Genomic DNA, 27,341 nt, shown 5'->3' on the forward strand with positions numbered 1-27,341 from the left:
CCACTGATTTGGTAAGCAGCTGAGGGATGGGGCTGGAGAAATGTAACCACTCTCATAGACAGAGCTATAGATGCAAGGACTGACCATCCATGAGATTAAAATTAAAGTTTAAACCTAAACCATGTCTTGAGGCTATACAGTGTTTCTTAACAATTACATTGTTTACAAACTCATTTGGAGTGTGATGGAATATGACAGTTGAACTAAGATCATGAGGCATTTATAAGTAATTTTATTATTAAAGACTAATTAACACCAATTTGAAATACAATAAAATGGATGTAGCAGACGCAGATTTCCCCTTTAAGATGAGGGATGACATCAGCTGTGCCTTGGTAAAGTAACTGCCCAGTGTTTCCAGATTTCTATGAAAAATGACCTGTAATTACTTACAAAATGAGTGAAAGAGTTTTCCTTCCAAAATATCTAAATGAAGTATGTTAAACGGCAGCTTTTCTGTGTTGGAATGGTGTGGATGTACCCCAACAACAGAATGGTGTGGCCTTATACTAGTAATTAAAAATATTCACGCAAGTAGATTGCTGATTGGCCACCTCATCCTCCTCTAGACCACTGATTAACCAGCTCATCCTGCTCAGGGAGGTGACATCATGTTCTATGAGGAAATAGTAAGCATTTTTAAAATGGTCTGTTTGAAATGTTTTTTTTTTTTAAGTATTTTTTCTCCAATTTATGATTTAGACACAAATACGAGTATAGGACGAGTCAACAGCATTATTTGAATATGAGTGAACAGAATATGAACTTTTAAAGTGAGATTTCCACAGGGCAGTTACTTTAAGATGGCTTCCACTTCAAGAATGAGGATTTGTAAATATCAGCCACTGAAAGGGGTACCGGTATATAAGAAGAAGAGGCTCAACGACTAAGAAGCTTTAAGACATCCGGTAACATCTAATATGTCTGTTAACAAGATATTACAGCAGCCCCCCAGCACATATCTCCCCAATGATTAGTTAGCGATGAAAAGCAGTTCTGACAGAATGGTTCATCTATCCTACTGGGTGTGCGGCATTTGTTCCAGCCCAGCACTAACATATCTGTTTCAAATACTGTAATCAACTAATCACAGTTATTAGTCTGAACCTGTAGCTGAATCAAGTGTATTAGTGCTGGGCTAAAACTGCTTCAGACCATGATCCCCTGTTCTCTCCCTTCCAACACTGCATAAACCTGCATTATGACAGAAGCTTTGAACGGCGAGGCACACTCACCTTCTGGCTCACCACACAGTGTGCACTGTGATTCTACAGACCAAGAGAGAACCAAGAGAGACAAGAGCACATTGTTACCATCAGATACTGTGCATGTGGTCAAGATGAGATAGAACAGTGAGACGGCATTGATTTGAGTGGCTGGTCAATTCATAACTCATTGATCAAACAAGGTTACTGCAAACAACAAAAGCACAACATACAAGGACAGTATTTTCAAGTGTTTTTTTTTGTATTTTTTTTACCAGTTTTGTTACCATAGAAACTCAGCAACCATGCATAATATGGAGATAAGGAGAGACGTGAGTACCCACATAGATGATATGATGGTAGCATTGTAGAGACAGGAATCAAAGTAAAAAGCACAATATAGATTTATCACTGCCACTGCCATTGAATACAATGCCAAAACAACAGAAAGGCAACCCAACGCTCATCTCAAAATAGAAACATAATAATGAATATTGATTTACATCCACGTGCTATCAATCATTTATACCCTTTGTATTAGGCCCCCTCTTTAGGAGTGTCAAAATGCCACCTTCCATTATGCCACAGTATGATTACCATGCAAACACAAGCATTCATTTTAGTGTGTTTATAGCTTTACAAAAGCATGTAAATGAGTTTGATAGGGCAGTATTTGTAATTTCAATTGTTTATCTTTCTCCTCCTAAAGCATACAGTGGATATGTACCCTACGGTGGCTGTGTGTGTGTGTGTGTGTGTGTGTGTGTGTGTGTGTGTGTGTGTGTGTGTGTGTGTGTGTGTGTGTGTGTGTGTGTGTGTATGTATGTGTGTTTTACTTTGACAGGGAGTCATGCTGAGACCAAGGTGTCTTTGACAGATGAGCCCTGTATTTACATCAATACACATCAATACTGTGTACATTACACACATCAATGCATGAACGTGTGTTTTGGTCTCCCGAGTGGCGCAGCGGTCTAAGGCACTGCATCTCAGTGCTAGAGGCATCACTACAGACCCTGGTTTGATCCCAGGCTGTATCACAACCGGCCGTGATCAGGAGTCCCATAGGGCGCCGCACAATTGGCCCAGCGTCGTCCGGGTCAGGGGATGGTTTGACCGGGATGGGCCGTCATTGTAAAATAAGAATTTGTTCTTAACTGACTTTGCTGATTATTCCACAAGTAAGGTGCAAAAAAACTAAAAGCGAATTTACCTAACTTAGTAGAGATCAAAGGGATCTCCAGAGTTAGCCAGCCCTGAGACTGGGTCTTGTATTTTGTACGTCTGTAAGTTAACAAGGAAGTAAGGTACTGCGGAGGTTTATGCAGGTGGGCTTTATACACAAAAAGAGTGCCATGCATCGATCTACAGACTTTAAAAAGGGTCAGGCTACTTTCTGATACAGAATGCAGTGATGTGTACTGAACCTATCGCCCATAATAAAGCATAGTGCGCCATGATAAACTGTGTCCAAAGGCTTCAATAGAGTGGCAGCTGCATTCATATAGACAATATCGCCATAGTCTATAACCGGTATGAATGTCAACTAAATTATGTGTTTTCTGCTATTAAATGAAAGGCGTGAACTACTCCTATAAAAGAAGGCCATTTTAATTTCAAATGTCTTAACTACAGTGGGGGAAAAAAGTATTTGATCCCCTGCTGATTTTGTACGTTTGCCCACTTACAAAGAAATTATCAGTCTATAATTTTAATGGTAGGTTTATTTGAACAGTGAGAAACAGAATAACAACAACAAAAAATCCAGAAAAACACATGTCAAAAATTTTATAAAAGGATTTGCATTTTAATGAGGGAAATGAGTATTTGACCCCTCTGCAAACATGACTTAGCACTTCGTGGCAAAACCCTTGTTGGCAATCACAGAGGTCAGACGTTTCTTGTAGTTGGCCACCAGGTTTGCACACATCTCAGGAGGGATTTTGTCCCACTCCTCTTTGCAGATCTTCTCCAAGTCATTAAGGTTTCGAGGCTGACGTTTGGCAACTCGAACCTTCAGCTCCCTCCACAGATTTTCTACGGGATTAAGGTCTGGAGACTGGCTAGGCCACTCCAGGACCTTAATGTGCTTATTCTTGAGCCACTCCTTTGTTGCCTTGGCCGTGTGTTTTGGGTCATTGTCATGCCGGAATACCCATCCACGACCCATTTTCAATGCCCTGGCTGAGGGAAGGAGGTTCTCACCCAAGATTTGACGGTACATGGCCCCGTCCATCGTCCCTTTGATGCGGTGAAGTTGTCCTGTCCCCTTAGCAGAAAAACACCCCCAAAGCATGTTTCCACCTCCATGTTTGACGGTGGAGATGGTGTTCTTGGGGTCATAGGCAGCATTCCTCCTCTTCCAAACACGGCGAGTTGAGTTGATGCCAAAGAGCTCCATTTTGGTCTCATCTGACCACAACACTTTCACCAGTTGTCCTCTGAGTCATTCAGATGTTCATTGGCAAACTTCAGACAGGCATGTATATGTATTCTTGAGCAGGGGGACCTTGCGGGCGCTGCAGGATTTCAGTCCTTCACGGCGTAGTGTGTTACCAATTGTTTTCTTGGTGACTATGGTCCCAGCTGCCTTGAGATCATTGACAAGATCCTCCCGTGTAGTTCTGGGCTGATTCCTCACCGCTCTCATGATCATTGCAACTCCACGAGGTGAGATCTTGCATGGAGCCCCAGGCCGAGGGATATCGACAGTTCCTTTGTGTTTCTTCCATTTGCGAATAATCGCACCAAATGTTGTCACCTTCTCACCAAGCTGCTTGGTGATGGTCTTGTAGCCCATTCCAGCCTTGTGTAGGTCTACAATCTTGTCCCTGACATCCTTGGAGAGCTCTTTGGTCTTGGCCATGGTGGAGAGTTTGGAATCTGATTGATTGATTGCTTCTGTGGACAGGTGTCTCTTTTACAGGTAACAAGCTGCGGTTAGGAGCACTCCCTTCAAGAGTGTGCTCCTAATCTCAGCTCGTTACTTGTATAAAAGTCACCTGGGAGCCAGAAATCTTTCTGATTGAGAGGGGGTCAAATACTTATTTCCCTCATTAAAATGCAAATCAATTTATAACATTTTTGACATGCGTTTTTCTGGATTTTTTTGTTATTCTGTCTCTCATTGTTCAAATAAACTTACCATTAAATTTATAGACGGATCCTTTCTTTGTTAGTGGGCAAACGTACAAAATCAGCAGGGGATCAAAGACTTTTTTCCCCCACTGTAACTCATCAAAATGCTTTTTGAAAGATAGCTTTTTGTCAATACAGATACTTAGAAGTGGAGACACGATTGATGAGCGCACCAACCAATGTACATACAGTGCATTTGGAAAGTATTCAGACCCCTTGACTTTTTCCACATTTGCTACCTTACAGCCTTATTATAAAATTGATTTAAATTGGGTTTTTTTCCTCATCAATCTACACACAATACCGCATAATGACAAAGCAAAAACAGGTTTAGACATTTTTGCAAAGTTATCAAAAATAAAATATCAAATTTTAATATCAAATTTACATAAGTATTCAGACCCTTTACTTAGTACTTTGTTGAAGCACCTTTGGCAGCAATTACAGCCTCGAGTCTTCTTGGGTATGACACTACAAGCTTGGCACACCTGTATTTGGGAGTTTCTCCCATTCTTCTCTGCAGATCCTCTCAAACTCTGTCAGGTTGGATGGGGAGCGTTGCTGCACAGCTATTTTCAGGTCTCTCTAGAGATGTTCGATCAGGTTCAAGTCCAGGCTCTGGCTGGGTCACACAAGGACAATCAGGGACTTGTCCCGAAGCAACTCCTGCGTTGTCTTGGCTGTGTGCTTAGGGTCGTTGTCCTGTTGGACAGAGAACCTTCAGCCCCAGTTTGAGGCCCTGAGCACTCTGGAGCAGGTTTTCATTAACCTCTACGGGCTAGGGGGCAGCATTGAGAATTTTGGAAAAAATATGTGCCCATTTTTAACTGCCTCCTACACCAACTCAGAAGCTAGAATATGCATATTATTGTTCAGGTTTTGATAGAAAACACCCTAAAGTTTCTAAAACTGTTTGAATGGTGTCTGTGAGTATAACAGAACTCCTATGGCAGGCAAAAACCTGAGAAGGTTTCATGCAGGAAGTACCCTGTCTGACAAGGTGTTGTTGTTCTTGCTTCTGTTTATTGAAGAGTCAGGATCTTAGCTGTAACGTGACAATTCCTAGGGCTCCAATAGGCTCTCAGAACCCGGGAAAAACCTGAACGATGACGAGGCAGCCTCAGGCTGAAACACAGAATCCCCTTTTCCAAGTGTCCCATCAGGGGACAATAGAATTAGGCGTGTGCGCGATTCGCCCCCGTGGAGTATTTTCCTTCGGCTGTTTAGCGAATTGCAGATTCCCGGTCGGAATATTATCGCTTTTCTACGAGATAAATTGCATAAAAATTGATTTTAAACAGCGGTTGACATGCTTCGAAGTACGGTAATGGAATATTTAGAATTTTTTTGTCACATTCTGCGCCATGCGCACGACCGTGATTTAGCATTCTGATAGTGTCTAGAACGCACGAACAAAACGCCGCTGTTTGGATATAACGATGAATTATTTGGGACCAAACCTACATTTGTTATTGAAGTAGAAGTCCTGGGAGTGCATTCTGACGAAGAACAGGAAAGGTAAGACCATTTTTCTTATAGGAAATGTGATTTTGGTGAAGGCTAAACTTGCCGGGTGTCTAAATAGCTAGCCCGTGATGGCTGGGCTATGTACTTAGAATATTGCAAAATGTGCTTCATCCGAAAAGCTATTTTAAAATCGGACATATCGAGTGCATAGAGGAGTAATGTATCTATAATTCTTAAAATAATTGTTATGCTTTTTGTGAACGTTTATCGTGAGTAATTTAGCAAATTGTTAGTAAATTCCCCGGAAGTTTGCGGGGGGTATGCTTTTTCTGAACGTCACATGCTAATGTAAAAAGCTGGTTTTTGATATAAATATGAACTTTATTGAACAGACATGCATGTATTGTATAACATAATGTCATAGGTGTGTCATCTGATGAAGATCATAAAAGGTTAGTGCTGCATTTAGCTGTGGTTTAGGTTTTTGTGACATTATATGCTAGCTTGAAAAATGGGTGTCTGATTATTTCTGGCTGGGTACTCTGCTGACATAATCTAATGTTTTGCTTTCGTTGTAAAGCCTTTTTGAAATCGGACAGTGTGGTTAGATTAACGAGAGTCTTGTCTTTAAAATGCTGTAAAATAGTCATATGTTTGAGAAATTGAAGTAATAGCATTTCAAACGTTTTAAAAATCGCGCCACAGGATTACACTGGCTGTTACGTAGGTGGGATGAATTCGTCCCGCCGGTCCCATAGAGGTTAAGGATTCTCTGTACTTTGCTCCGTTCATCTTTCCCTCGATCCTGACTAGTTTCCCAGTCCCTGACGCTGAAAAACTTCCCCACAGCATGATGCTGCCACCACCATGCTTCACCGTAGGGATGGTGCCAGGTTTTCTCCAGACGAGACGCTTGGCTTTCAGGCCAAAGAGTTCCATCTTGGTTTCATCAGACCAGAGAATCTTGTTTCTCATGGTCTGAGAGTATTTATGTGCATTTGGCAAACTCCAAGCAGGCTGTCATGTGCCTTTTACTGAGGAGTGACTTCCGTCTGGCCACTCTTCCTGAAAACACTGATTGGTGGAGTGCTGCAGAGATGGTTGTCCTTCTGGAAGATTCTTCCATCTCCACAGAGGAACTCTGGAGCTCCTTCAGAGTGACCATCAGGTTCTTGATCACCTCCCTGACCAAGGCCCTTCTCTCCGGTTGCTCAGTTTGGCGGGGCGGCCAGCTCTAGGAAGAGTCTTGGTGGTTCCAAACTTCTTCAATTGAAGAGTGTTGATGGCCACTGTGTTTTGGGGACCTTCAATGCTACAGAAATATTTTTGGTGTTCTTCCCCAGATCTGTGTCTCGACACAATCTTGTCTTGGAGTTCTACGGACAATTCCTTCGACCTCATGGCTTGGTTTTTGCTCCAACATACACTGTTAATTGTAATTATATAGACAGGTGTGTGCCTTTCCAAATCATGTCAAATCAAATGAATTTACCACAGGTGGATCCTGATCAATGGAAACAGGATGTACCTGAGCTCAATTTAGAGTCTAATATCAAAGGGTCTGAATACTTCTGTATTTCTTTTCAATAACTTTTTAAAACCTGTTTTCGCTTTGTCATTATGGGGTATTGTGTGTAGATTGAGGAGGGAAACGAGTGATTTAATTCATTTTAGAATAAGGCTGTAATGTAACAAAATGTGGAAAAAGTAAAAGGGGTCTGAATACTTTCGAATGCACTGTATGCATAAATCATCAGATACATTTGTATGTGATTTGGAGAATAGCATATACTTGGTTTGACCTGCATTAAGTACCAATTTCAATTCAATAAAGGCTTTCTGCAAAGTAATGAAGGCAGATTGAACCTCCGAAAGATCCTGGTCAACCTTGGGGGCAATAATATACACAACAGTCTCATCTGCATACAGGTGCACGTAAAAAAAACATTTGCAGGTCAACCAACATTGTTTATATAGACAGTAAAAAGTACAGGACCTAAAATGTATCCCTGTGGGACAGCTTTTGTAATATTAAGGAAACCTGACTTAACACCATCAGAAAAAACCCATTGTGTCTTGTCGGTTGAGTAATTTTCTAACCAATTACATGACGCCTGTTCCATACCGATTACAGACAATCTTTTAATCAATAAACAGTGATCAACAATATTGAAAGCCTTGGATAAGTTAATAAAGAGGGCAGCACAGTGCTTCCTCCTATCCATACCCTTAACCGGATAATTTAAAACCAAGGTTACAGCAGAGGTGGTGCTATGACCAGGCCAAAAACCAGACTTGTGAACTCTTCGAATATATCTCGTAGCTAGGATGGATTTAAGCTGACAGTTGATTAAGGATTTTTTTTTAAATTGCTAGGCAAGACAATTTCGACATTGGGATGATAATTATTTCAGAGGGGTCACCACTTTTGTGGAGAGAGAGAGCACACAGGCCGCCTTCCAAACCCTGGGGATAGCACCCAAGATAATAGTCAGATTCAAAATATGTGTCAATGACCCCGCAATCAGGGGAGCAGAAAGCTGCAGCAAGATAAGATCAAGCAAATCAGCCCCAGTGGATTTTTTTAAGCGAGGCATCTAGCACATCACAAGCAGAGAGTTGTTGAAATGAAAACAAAGATGCGCTAGGTGACTGATCTTCCATCGAGCCAACTGGAGGCTGGGGGATGGTGGACTGACTGACCAGGGTCAATTAAACCACCATTTATTTGAAATTGAAAGCCTGCCGAGATAAAATGCTAAAAGCATCACTTCTCAAATGTTTCTCAGTAATGATGCCAGAGTCTGACACAGACTTGCTTAGGCAGGGAAGGAAAGGAAATGTGTGTGCGTTCACTATACTCTAGGTCTGTCTGTATGTCTGCGCGTTTCCAATATGCTTTCAAAAACAAGGCTAACAAAATGTTTGTTCCTGGAGTCAGACACACACTCCCATAATGAACTCAGGCAGAATTGATGATGATGAGAATGATTTCCCCCCAGACTAATACGTCTGCTAGACTTGCTCTACTCCATGCTTTCTCTGAGGCCTATACACCAGCTGTGCATGTCGTGCCCTTAAAGCAGCTCTCCTTCCCCAGTTCACTGAAGGGGCCAGAGGAGCCTCTCTGTCGCTACACCAAGGGCCTCCTTCCTCTAATCGGATCAATTAGCTGCTAGATTAGATAAACAACAACCTTGTCCCCCCAAGCTGAACATGAGAGATGTAGCTACAAACCAGCAGCACTACTACAGCTTGTCCCTGCAACAGCTGGGAAGGTATACACGCACGCACGCACGCACGCACGCACGCACGCACACACACACACACACACACTTCGCCAGCAACCTGAACTGCACTCCTCCACTCTCCGTCTATCCTCTGCTGACCTTGCTCTGCCTGGGGTAATGGTAGTTTACAGTGCTTGGCAGGAGCACAGCACTGGTGTGAAGGAGCACTTTTTAAGGTTCAAGGCAATGTGTCACTGCTCTGCTATACTCTCATCACATGGACCACAGACAAGAGCCTCTCCTATCTAGTGCCTTGCTGTCCAGTTGGACACAGCACCAGAGTAATGGATGTTATTGATTAGGTGGGAACGCTACAGACAATGTGAGAACTGCACAGTACTGTTATTTGTGACTTTTGCTCCCTGGTTAAGTGGTAATTCCTTGAACAATAGCAGGACTTCAGTGTCATGCCTATATACTATATGCACAGACTCCTTCCCTATAGACATTTCCTATGCAAAGACTCAAGGAAATTGGTTTCATTAGGTCTTCCTGTCTGCTTGTATTTAAAGCAGGACAGCAGCCCCTACATTTCCTTTTGTGGACCTTACTAAGCTCTATATGGATGTTGGAGTCACCCCCCTAGTCCCACCCTGCGGTCTCAGGACAGGAGCAATGTTTCTGTACACCAATCACTCTCTTCACAGGAAGAAACTGTCATAATCTTTATCTCATTCTAGGGAGTAGACAATCCCCCGTGGCACTGTTTTCCCTGTCACTAGACTGGGTCTGGAGACCTTGTATCTGCCTGACTGGAAAGACCTGTTTAAAACACGTGTGCTTCCTCTCTACATGACTTCTAATTCAAGCTTTTCACAGCTGATACAGTGGTGACACAGCACAACGTGTTTCCTCCATTGAGAAAGTTGAAATTCAAATGAATATTCAACCTCATGATCATATTTCTGAATCGCTGCCCGCACTTACAGCGACTGCCAAAATAATGGAAACACTTAAGTAAATGAGGGATACAAAGTATATTGAAAGCAGGCGCTTCCACACAGGGGTGGTTCCTGAGTTAATTAAGGAATGAACCCTTTACACTCGTGGGAATTGGCCTATATGGATAGGGGTCAAAATTGAAATGTTTCTTCCAGAAGACATATGAAACGCATATGCATAACCATGGTAGCAATTAAAAGGGAATAGTTTGGAGATAATGGGAACATTATTAGACACATCTGTTCACCCGACACAAGACCGAATCCAAACGTTACACTGTTGATGTTATGTGCATTTTACATTTACTGTACTTTTCGCCGCATTTGTTGATAACAAAATCTGAAAATACTCTGTATACATTCAGGAACATGATGAGAATATTCCTGTAAAATGTGGGGTAGGTGCAACATAAATCCCCAAAATGACATGGGGTTGAGAGGACTAACTGGTGCCTCCACGTGGTCACACACCTCTCCACAGTGGGCACAGTTCCTGAGTCATTTCCATGCACTTTTATGACTCAAAGAAGAGTCTTCAACTATAAGGTGCTTTTAAGAGCTCTCCTAGCTGTGCCGTTGAGGAACTAGAGCAAGCACACTTGTAGTTGTTCTGTTTGGAACACAACCCTGCATCCCTGTCATCACACAATTACTGTTGTTGTTTACGCAATACAATAACGTCCCATTATCAATTGCAATCTGAGTCAGGTGGGCATCATTTAAAAGCTTGTTCTATTGCCAACATGACTAGCTTAGTTATAAAATATGATCTTACAGTGTTAGGCTTTCACAAGGCAATTCAGAGAAACAGATCGTTTTGGTGCGCATAGAAAGGAGTCATGAGTGCATTCATGTTTGTGTGCCACGGTGAATTTTCTTCACAATAGACAAACAGGCTCATTCGGTTCAAAACAACCCAGCGTATGACGCCATGTCATCTATTAACTGTACATCAAACATAGTGGTCATAAACGCTGACACTGTATATGACACAAGTGTTATGATATGGAAATGTAAAGTGCACATTTGGACTCGCGGGTGTTTGGCTTGCTTGTATGACATCAAAGCGGTATTTATTATAATCCTCAAATACACATTTTTCAAAATACATAGAGTCCTCTTAACTTACAGTACTTCCCTCAATCAGACAACAAACCATTTGCAGTTAGCGTGAGGTGCTCAATCACATGACTTAAAAAAAAAATATATATATATCTATATATCTATATATATATTGTTGGTCATAAAATACTATAAAAACACCAGGAAATCAGTTCCAAGTGATTTTAATTTTGGTAATCTGTTCCAAAGTATTTCCAGGCTGTCACGCCTGCCCCCCCCCCCCGGCGCTCGATGGCACCAGGCTCCACTATGGAAGGCCAAGAGTTTCAAATCGTCTTGATTTGAATGCTTGTTATGGGAATTTTTACACACATTCATTACACCTGTTCAGTGTGCATTTACAGGTGATTAGAACGTTTGAGTATTGTACTTTCAGATGCATGAAATTGTGCCACTGCACACGTTCTTAACGCCTGTGTAGTAATGGGTAGTGGTGGGTCGTTCGCGAACGAGTCTTGTAGGTGAACGTTGGGAGCCGGCTCTTGTAGGTGAATGTTGGGAGCCGGCTCACATATCAGAAGAGCCGAATCTATTTATAAAATTAAAAAAAAAATTAAGATATGAATAATCAAAAGAATTAAATGAATAGAATGAACTAATTCAAAGAATGAAAAATAAATAAAATAATATTTGCCTAAATGGTCAAGCGCACACATTCGTTCTGACTGTCTGCTCAGACTAACAGCCTCACCTGTTGTTCCTGTCAATCAGACGCGCAGTGTCAACCAATGAACCAAAGATGCGTGAAGGAGGGCCGAGCCAACTCACTCACAGTCACACACTTAGCAGCCGAGGAGAGAGAGAGGAAGGACAGCTGTGGAAACAACAGCTGGAAAATGAGTCAGAAGCACAGTAGCATTTGGATGCGTTTTAATAATGTAGACAATGTTAGAGCAGTGTAGAATTTGCCAAAACAAAATCTCATATAAAGCCGGTTCTACACACAACGTACACCGGCATATGTAAACTGTGCACCCAATTGTGAAGCTAGCTGTAGCGGAGCTTCCAGAAACTAGCGGGCCTGCTAGTGATAGTGGTGGAGCCAGCACCTCCACACGTGGAGATGTATCCACTCAGTCAAGTAGGCCTACTCCGCGACCCACAGCAACGCAGTCTTCTATGGACCAGTTTATGCCAAAATCGATGTCTGTAGCAAAACAAGGCCAAATTGATATTGCATTGGCTAAAATGATTGCCACCGATTTCCAGCCATTTTGAATGGTTAGATGTATATGCATTTTGTTTTATATACATTGAAAAGTTATATTTTAAATGGAAATGTTTAATAGCATTCTTTTTCATAAGAAACCAATGCATTTTTAAATACATTGTGGTTAAGGTAAAGTATGATTTCATTGAATAATTTAATTAGAATTGTTTTAACAGCAATCATAGTCAAACTATCGCAAACTGTTTGACTTGAAAAAATACAAAACTTATTTTTTTTTAAAGAGCCGTTTGGGAGCCAAAAGAGCCGGCTCTTTTTGGTGAGCTGAGGTGAATGAGCCAGCTCACTGAAAAGAGCCGGAATGCCCATCACTAGTAACGGGTACATTTCATGCGTCTGAAAGCACCACATTGTAGCCCCTCCCACCTTAATTTCAGTGGCCTGTTACTAGGAATCGCTTACTCAGGGAGGGAGATATTTCTAAATATGGATCAAATTGTTACAATTAGTCAATTACATTTACAGAATGGAAACGCTACAGCAAGGCGTTGGTGAGAAAAATGGAGAAAGAAATTAAAACAACTTTTCCACATAGTATTACAACTACAAAGTTGACGCTGGCTAACTAGCTTATTTTCATTGAAACAGCATGGCTAGCAATAGTCTTCTGTCTAGCCTGTAACTAATGGTTGTTACATTGTGGAACAGAGCAATAGTTATTTGTACTTATCATTTGGTTGAGACTAACATTAGTTTAGAAAATAATTGTTTATTTTGTGTATATTTGTTGTGTAATTGGTTGGCTTTGCTAGTTAGCAAGCTGAGATTTATTTGCTCATGTTGGCTAACTTAGCTAATGTTTTAGGAGAACAGGCTAGCTCCCTGCAGAATCTAGACGATATAGAATTGGGAATAAGATCTGGCTGTTGCAGTGCCCAGATGAGTTGAGAGCAAACTGCTACAGAGATAAAAAGGTAATATCTCTATCTTGAGTAGCTATATTTCAAAGTTGAACAGGTATTTTATTGGCTTGCTAAATGAGCTGGTTTCCCTGAAAATGTCTACCTGATAAAGCTACACGAGCCTTTCTTAAAGTATGGGTCGCGACACGCTGTTAATGGTGAGTTGCGACATGTCCGAGTAAATGTATAATTATTTAATTAATTACAGAAATCGATTTGGCCAAGTGCATCTGCACTCTCTGCTTGGCAGGGGCCGGTTCTGGGGGGGGGGGGCAGTGCCTCTGTGACAACAATTTTGGACCCCCTTGTGGCCCCCCTAAATGTGGAGTATGAAATAATTTTTACATAAGACATTTTTGCTATCGTTCTTTTTTTACATCTTTATTAGACAGTAGCAACGCGGAACACTAATGATTATGAACATGGTCCTTTGCCTGCTAATGCCTGCAATGCAGTGAAGAAAACGATATGACAACAATAACATCTAATGTAACTGGCCCCTCTAACAGTACAACTGGCCCCAGCTTGGCCCCCCCAGTTGAAATGGTCTAGAACCTCCACAGCTGCTTAGCAGCGGTCTCTGTTCAGTTTGGCAGCTGCGCGACTGTAAGAGGGAGATGCCCGTGTGCTTCGCGGTTTACCAGATCTTTTTTCTGCAGTTTCCTTGAAGCAGGAAACAGTGCTTCGACAGTAGAAAAGTAAGACAGCCGGCAAGACATTGTTGTCATTTTATAACAAGTGATGCTAAACAGAAATAAGGGAGTACTAACTACCTTTCATAGTAGTAGATATAAGTTTTTCTTTCAAACAATCCCCTGGCCTTGTCCACAGCTAATAGCTAACATTCACCAAAGCAAGCTAGCTACTGATAGTGCAACCCTAGTAACAGTACAGATGAAGATGAAAAATGATCAGGCCTACTGTACATTTTACTGTAGAAATGATTGTTGAAAACTAGTCTAGGTTGGAACTGTTGCTGTTAAAATACAATAATAATTAGTATTCTTAACTGGAATAAACTGATTGAAGCAAGATGCTTTTTGAGGCAAACACTCACACAGTTCTGGGTTGCTCATCTACTGTAGGAGCGGTCTCCTGCCTGACTGAGAAAGCAGTAGATGTTCTGGTCCAGTTTGGCACCACATACCTACGTGAGTCAGGGTTCTCAACTCGGAAATACTTTAAAAAACAAGTACAGAAACAGTGTCAATACTGAGCATGACCTCAGTGTTACACTGTCAAAAACAGAGCCCAGAATAGATATGCTCGTTGAAAACTTCAACCAGTCACACGCCTCTCATTACGACTGTGTACGTGTGTAGGTTTTCTGGTCTACATATGTGTGAAGTGATCAATCAGTTTATTCCAGTTCAGAATAAAAAACATGTATTGTATTTTAACAGCAACAGTTCCAACCTAGACTTTCTTTCAACAATAGTTTCTACAGTAAGATGTACAGTAGGCCTGATCATGTTTCATCTGTACTGTTACTCCGGGTTGCACTGTCAAAAAGCCTGTGTGTCTGTTCTGTTATTCACCTGTGTGATGTGATCAATCAGTTTATTCCAGTTCAGAATGAAAATGAATTATTGTATTTTAACAGCAACAGTTCCAACCTAGACAGATATGTAAGAGTGTTTTTAATGGGGGAAAATAAACAATATACAGTGGGGAGAACAAATATTTGATACACTGCCGATTTTGCAGGTTTTCCTACTTACAAAGCATGTAGAGGTCTGTAATTTTTTATCATAGGTACACTTCAACTGTGAGAGACGGAATCTAAAACAAAAATCCAGAAAATCACATTGTATGATTTTTAAGTAATTCATTTGCATTTTATTGCATGGCATAAGTATTTGATACATCAGAAAAGCAGAACTTAATATTTTCAGCCAGCGCCCCCACCAGCCCAACCGGGGTCGATCCAAAACACCCCTTGTCAACCTGAACCGGGTGGTATCCGTCTAGCCATGCCTCGGGGTTACGACGGAAGTACTGCCAACTGCCGGGGTTTCCTGCTCCAATTAGAACTTTCTCTGGCCACGGTCCACCCAGTACCATCAGACCGAGAGAAGATTTTCGCCCTCGTCTCGTGCCTCACCGGGAGAGCCCTGGAATGGGCCAGCGCTATGGTTGAAGGAGGAGATACGGCGTTGGACCGATATGAGGAGTTCATCCGCCGTTTCCGGGCAGTCTTCGACCATCCACCTGAGGGCAGAGCGGCGGGTGAGCGCCTCTACCATCTGAGGCAGGAGACGAGGAGCGCCCAGGATTTCGCATTGGAGTTCAGGACCCTGGCAGCCGGTGCAGGATGGAATCACGGGGCCCTGATAGATCATTATCGCTGCAGTCTGCGGGAGGACGTCCGTCGGGAGCTGGCCTGTAGAGACACCACCCTAACCTTCGACCAGCTGGTGGATCTGTCCATCCAGTTGGACAACGGGCTGGCTGCTCGTGGACGTCCAGATCGGGGTCTGGTGGTTTCATCCTCCTGCACCCCCTCTCCTATAGCCATGGAGCCAGGAGAGAGGGTGCACAGGGAGACCGGAGGACACACTGCTGGTCGGTACCGGGCAGGTTCTTCTGGGAATCGAGGTAACAGGCAGGGCGCTCTGGCGCCACCCCAGGTGAGTAGGCACCATTCTCATCCAGAGCCCTCCGTTGCTCATATATTTGTGTCTGTCACTTTTCCTGATTTTTCCCCTCATTCCCAGCATAAGGCACTAGTAGATTCAGGCGCGGCTGGGAACTTTATTGATCAAACGTTGGCTCATAGTTTAGGGATCCCTATTGTACCAGTGAAAGTACCTTTTCCCATTCACACCTTAGATAGTCGACCATTAGGGTCAGGGTTGATTAGGGAGGCCACGGCTCCATTGACTATCGTTACGCAGGGGGGTCACAAGGAGAAAATTAGTCTTTTCCTTATCGACACTCCTGCGTATCCGGTGGTGCTGGGTCTTCCCTGGTTAACTAGTCATAACCCCACTTTTTCTTGGCCACAGAGGGCTCTTACGGGGTGGTCGCGAGAGTGCTCAGGTAGGTGTGTAGTGGTGGGGGGGACCGGGTCTGGCTCTCGACCCGAAACCTGCCCTGCTGGAAGCTGGGTCCGTGGTTTGTGGGGCCATTTAAAGTCCTGAGGAGGCTGAACGAGGTAAGATACAGGTTACAGCTTCCCCCAGATTATCGCATTAATCCCTCGTTCCATGTGTCTCTCCTCAGGCCGGTGGTGGCTGGTCCACTCCAGGAGTCTGACGGGGAGCTCTGGACATCGACGGGGCCCCGGCGTATGCTGTTTGAGCCATCCTGGACTCGAGGCGTCGGGTGATGGGCCTTCAGTACCTCGTGGAGTGGGAGGGGTACGGTCCGGAGGAGAGATGCTGGGTGCCGGTGGAGGACGTCTTGGACCCTTCGTTGCTGCGGGAGTTCCATCGTCTCCATCCGGATCGCCCTGCGCCTCGTCCTCCGGGTCGTTCCCGAGGTCGGTGTCGGTGCACTGCTGGAGCCGCGCGTCAAGGGGTGGGTACTGTCACGACTTCCGACGAAGTCGGTCCCTCCCCTTGTTCGGGCAGCGTTCGGCGGTTGACGTCACCGGCCTTCTAGCCATCGCCGATCCACTTTTCATTTTCCATTTGTTTTTTCTTACACACCTGGTTTCAATTCCACAATTAGTTGTTCATTATTTAAACCTATGTTCCCCCATGTTTGTTTGTGAGTAATTGTTTGTATGTAATACGGTCCGTTATTGTGGGCTCGCATCATTGCGTTGTATTTGTTTGTATTTTGAGTAAATACGTTTTTTACTCATATCTGCTGTCCTGCGCCTGACTCCTCCACACCAGCTCACACAGACTTCATTACATCAATCACCTCTGTCATTACCTCTCCCAAATATCTGTCTGGCTCCCGGCTCTGTTCCCTGCTTCAGCATTAATTGCCGTTTGTCGTTGTTTACCCGTGTGCTGACGATGTTCCTGTTTTGTTACCTGTCTGTCCGGAATAAATGTTGACTCCCTGTACCTGCTTCTCATCTCCAGCGTCGGTCCTTACACAGGCATTATAGAAAGCTACAGTATATGTTGTCATGACTGTCCTGATCAGGTCAGGTTACAGGAGATCATATCCTTACAGATTATCTCTCACCCCCAACAAAGGAGGAGAGATCTAGGGGTATGAAGATGTGGGCGTTTTATGACCCCTCACGCCCATTGTAAATCTTAGGCAACAGACAAAATTCCTTTGTCCTCTCACTATGGAGAACTGGCCTCAGAACATTAAACATTCAAAAAATGGACTTTGGAACAATGGTTTCCATCAGCCATAATGGTGGTAATGACAATAGATGGAATATGAAAGTTAATGTCATTTTATTTTTGTTATTAAAGGTTAAAGGACGACGTTAATACAGAAACATTGTAACTTTAAGAGTTTTCCTAGTATATGCTTGATATTTATACATTGTACGTTGGGTGGAAAATGTCCAAATCAAAGAGAATGTTTTAATAAAGATGAAATGGGAAGTTAGTTGTCTAAATTGGATCTGAGTCAAATCTAGACCTCCAGCCTCATAACTTGGTACGCCCAGAGATTTGCCCTAAAGGCGGTTACGCCCACTTCTGACCCGAGGGTATAAGCCATGTGAGTTAAGAATTAACATATCAGAGTAAGTGACCCGAGCTGCAGCCAAGGTCTGAGTCGTCAACGAACCCAAAACGCAACACGAGGTTGAAGACAAAGGAACCTTATTCTATCCATGCTATGGAGGAGTAGCTGCATCTAAGGGTGAATTCAAGCCAGACCACCCGGACTCCACTCCCCATCGAATCGTATCTACACTGTTTCATTCCTACGCTGTGAGCCCTGAGATACAGGGCTGGCTGTCCTCAGAAGACCCCTTTCAGAACAAGGGCGAGGAATCAGACCACTAAGACAAAAAGGACACTGACATCGTGAGGACAACCAGAGAGTTGCACCAGAGAAGTGCATCATTGAGAAGCCTAAACGGTCCATGCGGAGACTCCACTGAGACCTTCAACACGTAATTACATCATTATATTCTGACCCATAACAGCGGCAGTTCGGGGCAAGGTTAGGGTTAAAATAAGCATAGCTGACAAATGCACCCAAATGTATATTTCTCTCGTGTACTTTCTCTTTTTCTCTCTCTTTTAAATCCCCATTTCGGGTAACACGCGTCATAGTGTGTTGGCCCGTTGTACTAAGTTCTAATCAATAGCCTAGACTGTGTTTTTGTGTATGTGTATCTTTTATTATCATTTTAGCTTTCTAGTAAATAAATAATCAACTAAAATTGGTGTGGTACGAACTCATTGGTGAGACTCGGGTTTGTGCAGATTCCCGGAATATGTGCCGTTCAGAATGAGACTGTAGAGGAAATTGATTATTAGCGACTGTTGTAAAATCGATATTCTGATATTCTTTGAGTTAATTTGGGAAATGGAAACTCAATAAAAATAATTTTTCCATGGTGCCCCAGGTTAATGAGTTAATAATTGCCTGATTCATTTAATCACGCAATATAACCCGTTGATCATTCGATGAGCAGCAGTCGTCACATTAACTAATACAACGTCACGACAATGTGCTCGTATACAAATGTAAGCAAGGTTTGAAATTATTATGCTTTACTCAAATATTATGTGTGTTTGGGCTTCTTACGGTCAATTTGCAGTCTACAAATTTTTTGTAATTATGTTCCTGTCAGAAGGTGAGTGTAGCTGGTGCATGAAGTCAGGCGCAGGAGAGCAGAATGAGTGAGCAACGTACTTTACTCAAAAAATAAAGGCATAAGGTAAACAAATACACTTGACCAATAACCAACGGTAAACATTACGCACGGGTGAACACAGCACCTGTAGAAAAACCAGCCATCATGAACCGAACTGAACATAGAAATAATCACACACAACAAACATGGGGGAAACAGAGGGTTAAATACATGAACATGGAATTGGGGAATGAAAACCAGGTGTGTAGAAAGTAAAGACAAAACCAATGGAAAATGAAAGATGGATCAGTAATGGCTAGAAGACCGGTGACGTCGACCGCCGAACGCCGCCCGAACAAGGAGAGGGACCGACCGAAGTCGTGACAGTTCCGGCCCACTGACCTTCCGCTCAAGAAAAAAAATGGATTGCGGTTCAATCTAGTTGATGATCCCTGATGTATAACGTATTATACATTACCAGTCAAAAGTTTGGACAACTAATCAAACAAGGGTTTTTCTTTATTTTTTCTATTTTCTACATTGTAGAATAGTAGTGAAGACATCAAAACTATGAAATAACACATATGGAATCATGTAGTAATCAAAAAAAGTGTCAAACAAATCAAAATATATTTTATATTTGAGATTCTTCAAAGTAACCACCCTTTGCCTTGATGACAGCTTTGCATACTCTTGGCATTCTCTCAACCAGCTTCACCTGGAATGCTTTTCCAACAGTTTTGAAGGAATTCGCACATATGCTGAGCACTTGTAGGCTGCTTTTCCTTCACTCTGTGGTCCAACTCATCCCAAACCATCTCAATTGGATTGAAGTGGGGTGATTGTGGAGGCCAGGTCATCTGATGCAGCACTCCATCACTCTCCTTCTTGGTAAAATAGCCCTTACACAGCCTGGAGGTGTGTTGGGTCATTGTCCTATTGAAAAACAAAGGATAGCACAATAAAGTGCAAACCAGATGGGATGGCATATCGCTGAAAAATTTTGTGCTAGCCATGTTGATTAAGTATGCCTTGAATTCGAAATAAATCACTGACAGTGTCACCAGCAAAGCATCCCCACACCATCACACCTCCTCCTTCATGCTTCACGGTGGGAACTACACATGCAGAGATCATCCGTTCACCTACTCTAAAGACACGGCGGTTGGAACCAAAAATCTCAAATTTGGAGTCATCAGACCAAAGGACAGATTTCCACTGGTCTAATGTCCATTGCTCGTGGTTCTTGGCCCAAGCAAGTCTCTTCTTATTGGTGTCACGCCTGCTCCCGCTCTCCCTCGCCGATGGAACTGGGGGTTTCTCAGCTGGCTCGTCGGGCTTCCACGCCTTAGCTGGCTCGAGAGGTTATCTTGCCTCGGTTGGCTCGGCAGGTGCCTATCCCACGTCATGCCTCAGCCGGCTCATTGGGTTCCCACACCTCAGCCGGCTTCTACGCCTCAGCCGGCTTGTCCAGCGCCCATGCCTCGGCCGGCTCATTAGGCTCGCCCAGGTGGGACGCCGGGTGGTGCCCGGGGGGGTACTATAAAGCCTGCTCCCGCTCTCCCTCTCTGACACTCGAGGGCACCAGGCTGCCCTTCATTACACACACCTGTCACCATCATTATGCACATCAGCGCTCATTGGACTCGCCTGGAATCCTTCACATTGTTGATTGCCCCGTCTATATCTGTCTGCTCCTCTATTAGTTCTCCGCGTCGTCGTTATTGTTGTTTACGTTTCCCCTGTCCAGACGCTGTCCGTATTCTGTTCCTGTCCGTTGGTTATTAAATGTTCCCTCCCTGTACCTGCTTCTCGTCTCCAGCGTCTGTCCTCCCAATTGGTGTCCTTTAGTAGTGTTTTTTGGTAGAAATTCGACCATGAAGGCCTGATTCACACAGTCTCCTCTGAACAGTTGATGTTGAGATGTGTCTGTTACTTGAACTCTGTGAAGCATTTATTTGGGCTGCAATTTCTGAGGCTGGTAACTCTAATGAACTTATCCTCTGCAGCAGAGGTAATTCTGGGTCTTCCTCTCCTGTGGCGGTCCTCATGAGAGCCAGTTTCATCATAGCGCTTGATGGTTTTTGCGACTGTACTTGAAGAAATTCCACAAATGTACTTTTAACAAGGCACACCTGTTAATTGAAATGCATTCCACGTGAGTACCTCATGAAGTTGGTTGAGAGAATGCCAAGCGTGTGCAAAGCTGTCATCAAGGCAAAGGGTGGCAACTTTGAAGAATCTCAAGTATAAAATATATTTTGACCACTTTTTTGGTTACTACATGATTCAATAATGTTGTTTCATGGTTTTGTCTTACCAGAAAGCACATTATTATTCTACAATGTAGAAAATAGTAAAAATCAAGAAAAACCCTGGAATGAGTAGGTGTGTCCAAACATTTGACTGGTACTGTACATACCATGGCTATTCCCCCATAGGTTGACAATGTACCTGACACGAGTGATCACTGAATGGTTTGATGAGCATGAAAACAATGTAAACCATATGCCATGGCCATCTCAGTCACCAGATTTCAACCTAATGTCACACTTATTGGAGATAGTGAAATGTTTTCTGAGACAGCGGTTTCCACCAAATTGCGGAATTTCAATGCGAAGGTGCATTGAAGTTGTTCTGGCTCGTGGTGGCCCCAACGCCCTACTAAGACACTATGTTGGCGTTTACTTTATTTTGGCCTTTAGCTGTACATTCATATAGGGATTAAGGGTAGTGTTATAACACCGGCATCAGTATTCTGTAATAATCCAGAACTACTTAGAAGTAAGGAAAACAAAAGCTATGATTTATTTCCATTATGATATGAGAACACTAAGCCCAAATGGAAGTTTCAAGTGTGCTGCAATCGGTTGCTAAGCAACCAGTGGGATTCACAATCAACTCATATCGAGAGAGAGAGAGAGAGACGAGTGCTGATGAGGACAAAGAGAGAGAGAGAGAGAGAGAGAGAGAGAGACAAGTGCTGATGAGGACAAAGAGAGAGACGAGTGCTGATGATGACAAAGAGAGAGAGAGAGAGAGAGACGAGTGCTGATGAGGACAAAGAGAGAGAGAGAGAGACGAGTGCTGATGAGGACAAAGAGAGAGAGAGAGAGACGAGTGCTGATGAGGACAAAGAGAGAGAGAGAGAGAGACGAGTGCTGATGAGGACAAAGAGAGAGAGAGAGAGAGAGAGAGAGAGAGAGAGAGAGACAAGTGCTGATGAGGACAAAGAGAGAGAAAGCGAGAGACGAGTGCTGATGAGGACAAAGAGAGAGAGAGAGAGAGAGAGAGAGAGACGAGTGCTGATGAGGACAAAGAGAGAGAGAGAGAGAGAGAGAGAGAGAGACGAGTGCTGATGAGGACAAAGAGAGAGAGAGAGAGACGAGTGCTGATGAGGACAAAGAGAGAGAGAGAGAGAGAGACGAGTGCTGATGAGGACAAAGAGAGAGAGAGAGAGACGAGTGCTGATGAGGACAAAGAGAGAGAGAGAGACGAGTGCTGATGAGGACAAAGAGAGAGCAAGAGAGACGAGTGCTGATGAGGACAATGAGAGAGCGAGACGAGTGCTGATGAGGACAAAGCACAGAGTATCTTTGCATTCACCATAAAGTTGACAGTAATTTGAGATTTAGCTACAGGGCTTTGAGCATTAATGTTTTCCTGGATGCACAGTACTGGAACCCCCTAGGCTATGTGAAATGTGGATTCAAATCAAATCTATAATTTACAAGAGTTACATTTATGGTTACAGAACACTGCTATGGAATAATATGCTGTAATGTATACACAGAAAGCACATTATTATGTATGAAATCTCTTTTATAGTCAAGAGTTGTTGCCGTTTGCAATAAGACAATCTCTCTCGCTATGTATGGTCATTCAATGTAAATTGGCAGGATACAGCCATCATTATTGGTCATAAAACACAAGCACTCACACTGCAGTGAGTGCACTCACTTCAACAACATCAAAAGACTTGGAGTATATCTAAAGAAAAACAATACAAAACTGACCTTTGACATCCCTATTAATAATACATCATTTCCATCCATCTCCATACAAGGAAGCAAACAGTCCTGGTAGATCTGATAATATTATTCCACCGTAATTAACTGCCTCATTTGCATATCAGCAGCACTGCTCACACCTCCCATGTCAGCTGAGGCATCTAATCTCCACCTCCAGAAATGTACGGAGTGAGATGTCGAGGTTCAGGTGCTAATTAGCTTTCTACGCTTGTCTTTTCACAGGAATCTTCGGCACCTGTGACAACATCACATAGGCATACGGCTCTATGAGTGAAATTAGATAGTATATGAAGAAAGTGTATGGGGTGACGACAGGAGTGATGTTTGGGGAATGTAAACTTTTCTCTGTGTTTTGAGAGTCTGTCAGTGATACTGTTTTCCTCCACTCTGCAGATACGCTCTATGAGCTCTGTTTGGACAGTGCTGAAAGGTAGATCCCTGAAACATTTAGGCTGTTTGGAATTGTGTAAATGGTAGGCAGTCAACAAAGCAGAGTACACACACACACACACACACACACAACTCATAACCACCCACACAGACATCACTGACACACCCTCACACTTCACACACAGACAGCTAGAGGAATGCCAGTGTTCCTTGGTTTGACGATGGTTTGTGGCTAGCCATTGATTTCAGTTTACCTTCACCTGACCACCATCATCCTTCAAGGCTTTTTGACGCCTCCCTGTGGAGCTGAGCTGGCGGTTTCTGAAGTAGCAGGGTAAGGAATCATCACCTTCAATAAGGCCTAGCTGTTCTTAGGCTAATTGCACTGCACTACAGAAACAGCCCCCCTGCTGTCCCCATGGAACTGGAAACCACACAGTGTCAGCCACTCTGAATCACAGGAGTGAATGAATACTAATACTGATGTGGTCATTATACAATCATATTGCATGTCGAGGTACAGTAACCTCAGATTGGGTTGTGGCAGCTAGCGGCTGTTAGTGACTGATACTAGAGTGCTTATTGTACAGTCGTAACTGTATAGTATGTAATGGGCATGATGGTGTGTTTACACTCTTATCTGGGTGCAAGTGTTAGGCCTACATCAAAGCCAATTCAGTCTACTGTCAATGAATAGTACTTTCACAGACGAAAGTCCTTCACCGCTACTGCATTTGTACTGGCTGAATTAACCTCTGGTCTAAGTTAGACAGAAAATAAAATACAAATAACTATATATATATTTTTTTATACATGTAGAGCCAAGTACAGGTGTTAAACAAATAACTATAAAAAACGATTTGGTTTGGTTGCACAGCTTTCTTTAGAGGACATCAGCCAGCCAATGGTTTTGTGTGGCAGTCTGAGGTGTTGTTCAGTCCGAGCTCGACAAAGTATCCTATTCAGAATGAATGTCTGTTGTCATCTTGCTTTAGCCTTGTGGGTTATAAAAGCCATCACACGTCAGCAAGCAATTCACAGCGTGTTGGCTCATTCACACTACACAGGAAAACACATACCACAGGAATACCATTGGCAGACCGCATCATCACACAAAGGTAGAGGACATCGAGGGTGGTAAGACTGATGCAGAATGACATAACAACGCCTGTTCGCTTTCAATGAGAATGATGTCAGTGTGATCTGACACAAGGAGTGAGTGGGCTTTTTTGTATTAGCACTTATTTTGTTTTGTTTGTTTTGTAATTTCTTGTTGGGGGTGTTACAGGTACATTATCCAGTCACATTTTTAAGTTTCTAAAACATGTAGCTGTTTAACATGTTTTTTCAATAACTACCTCATCTCAGTACCCCACACATACAATTATCTTTAAGGTCCCTCAGTTGAGCAGTGCATTTCAAACACAGATTCAACCACAAAGACCAGGGAGGTTTTCCAATGCCTTCCAGAGAATGGCACCTATTGTTAAAAAGAAGCAGATATTGAATATCAAATTAAATCTAATTCGATTGGTCACATACACATATTTAACAGACGTTTTTACGAGTGTAGTGAAATGCTTGTGTTCTTAGCTCCAACAGTGCAGTAGTATCTAACAATTCCCAACAATATACACATCTATGAGTAAAAGAATGGAATTAAGAAATATATGAATATTAGGATGAGCAATGTCATAATGGCATAAAATACAGTAGAATACAATATATACCTATGAAGTGAGTTAAACAGTATGTAAACATTATTAAACTAGTGTTACATTAATAAAATGAACAGTGATTCCATGTCTATGTACATAGGGCAGCAGCCTCTAAGGTGCAGGGTTGAGTAACCGGGTGGTAGCTGGCTAGTGATGGCTATTTAACAGTCTGATGGCCTTGAGAGAGAAGCTGTTTTTCAGTCTCTTGGTCCCAGCTTTGATGCACCTGTACTGACCTCACCTTCTGGATGATAGCGGGGTGAACAAGCCGTGGCTCGGGTGGTTGATGTCCTTGATGATCTTTTTGGCCTTCCTGTGACATCGGGTGCTGTAGGTGTCCTAGAGGGCAGGCAGTTTGCCCCCGGTGATGCTTTAGGCAGATCGCACCACCCTCTTGAGAGCCCTGTGATTGCTGGCGGTGCAGTTGCCGTATCAGGCTGCGATACAGCCGACAGGATGCTTTAAATTGTGCATCTGTAAAAGTTAGTGAGGGTCTTAGGGGCCAGCCAAATATCTTCAGCCTCCTGAGGTTGATGAGGCGCTGTTGCGCCTTCTTCACCACACTGTCTGTGTGGGTGGACCATTTCAGATTGTCAGTGATGTGTACTCCGAGGAACTTGAAGCTTTTCACCCGTCGATGTGGATAGGGGCGTGCTCCCTCTGCTGTCCCTTGAAGTCCATGATCAGCTCCTTTGTTTTGTTGACGTTGAGGGAGAGGTTATTTTCCTGGCACCACTCTGCCAGTGCCCTCACCTCCTCCCTGTAGGCTGTCTTGTCATTGTTGATAATCAGGCCTACTACTGTGGTGTCATCTGCAAACTTGATGACTGAGTTGGAGGCGTGTGTGGCCATGCAGTCATGGGTGAACAGGGAGTAGAGGAGGGGGCTGAGCACATGTGGGGCCCCTGTGTTGGCGATCAGCGTCGTTGAGGTGTTGTTTCTTACCTTCACCACCTGGGGGTGACCCATCAAGAAATCTAGGACCCAGTTGCACAGGGCGGGGTTCAGGAACAATGGTGGACATCTTGAAGCAAGTGGGGACAACAGACTGGGATAGGGAGAGATTGAATACGTCCGTAAACACATGTTCTGAGGACACGGCTAGGGATTACGTCCGGCAGCCTTGCATGGGACAACACGCTTAAATGTCTTACTCACATAGGCCACGGAGAAGGAGAGCCCACAGTCCTTGGAAGTGGGCCGCGTTGGTGGCACTATGTTATCCTCAAAGCGGACGAAGATTATCCGGGAGAAAGACGTCATGCCTGGTTTTCCCTTTGTCATCCGTGATTGTCTGTAGACCCTGCCACATATATCTCATGCTGAGCCGTTGAATTGTGACTCCACTTTGTCTCTCTACTGACATTTTGCCTGTTTGATTGCCTTATGGAGGGAATAACTACACTGTTTGTATTCAACCACATTTCCAGTCACCTTGCCATGGTTAAATGCGTTGGTTCGCACTTTTACACTGCGTGCACAATTATTAGGCAAATTGTATTCCTCAGGATTAATTTTATTGTTGAACAAACACAATGCTCTCAGTCAATCCAAAATGTTATTGAACCTCAAACCTGAATGTTTAACAAAGGAAAAGTGAGTTTTGTCTTTCTCAGGGAAATATATAAGTGTGCAGAATTATTAGGCAACTATTAGTGTGCAGAATTATTAGGCAACTAAATTACAAAAATAATTTCTCTCAACTCACTTGTTTATTTTACATTTTTAGAATAAGTGTAACAGATAAGTAACACAAAATGACAATTATATAACATTTTTGGCCTTTCAAAAATATTCAGTGACAAATATATACACCCTTATTTTCAATAACTGCCATGAGCCTTCCATCCATGAGTCTGTCAGTTTCTTGATCTGTTCACGATCAATTTTCACTGAAGCAGCAACCACAGCCTCCCAAATGCTGTTCAAAAAGGTGTACTGTCTTCCATCACTGTAAATCTCACGTTTGAGAAGGGCCCACAAGTTCTCAATAGGATTTAAGTCAGGTGAGGAAGGGGGCCAGGTCATTATTCAGGCATCTTTGAGGCCCTTGCTGGCTAGCTAAGCAGTGGAGTACTTGGATGCATGTGATGGAGCATTGTCCTGCATAAAGATCATGGCCTTCTAGAATGCTGAGGACTTCTTCCTGTACTACTGTTTGACGAAAGAATCTTCCAG

General features: G+C 43.2%; 1 protein-coding gene across 2 annotated transcripts in view; it reads right to left on the reverse strand.

Annotated features, from left to right (window-relative positions):
- The window catches only part of LOC115162474 (disks large-associated protein 2), a 179,990-nt gene that overhangs the window by 98,993 nt on the left and 53,656 nt on the right, over nucleotides 1-27,341 (reverse strand). The window contains exon 1 of one of the 2 annotated variants that reach the window (XM_029713808.1): nucleotides 1,236-1,264. The exons of the other annotated variant lie outside the window; for it this stretch is intronic. The gene's annotated coding sequence lies outside the window, so the exon portion shown is untranslated. Of the gene's footprint in view, nucleotides 1-1,235; nucleotides 1,265-27,341 lie in introns of those variants that run through there. 2 annotated transcript variants of the gene reach the window in all.

The sequence above is a fragment of the Salmo trutta genome, chromosome 25, assembly GCF_901001165.1.
Source record: "Salmo trutta chromosome 25, fSalTru1.1, whole genome shotgun sequence".
Classification (NCBI taxonomy): domain Eukaryota; kingdom Metazoa; phylum Chordata; class Actinopteri; order Salmoniformes; family Salmonidae; genus Salmo; species Salmo trutta.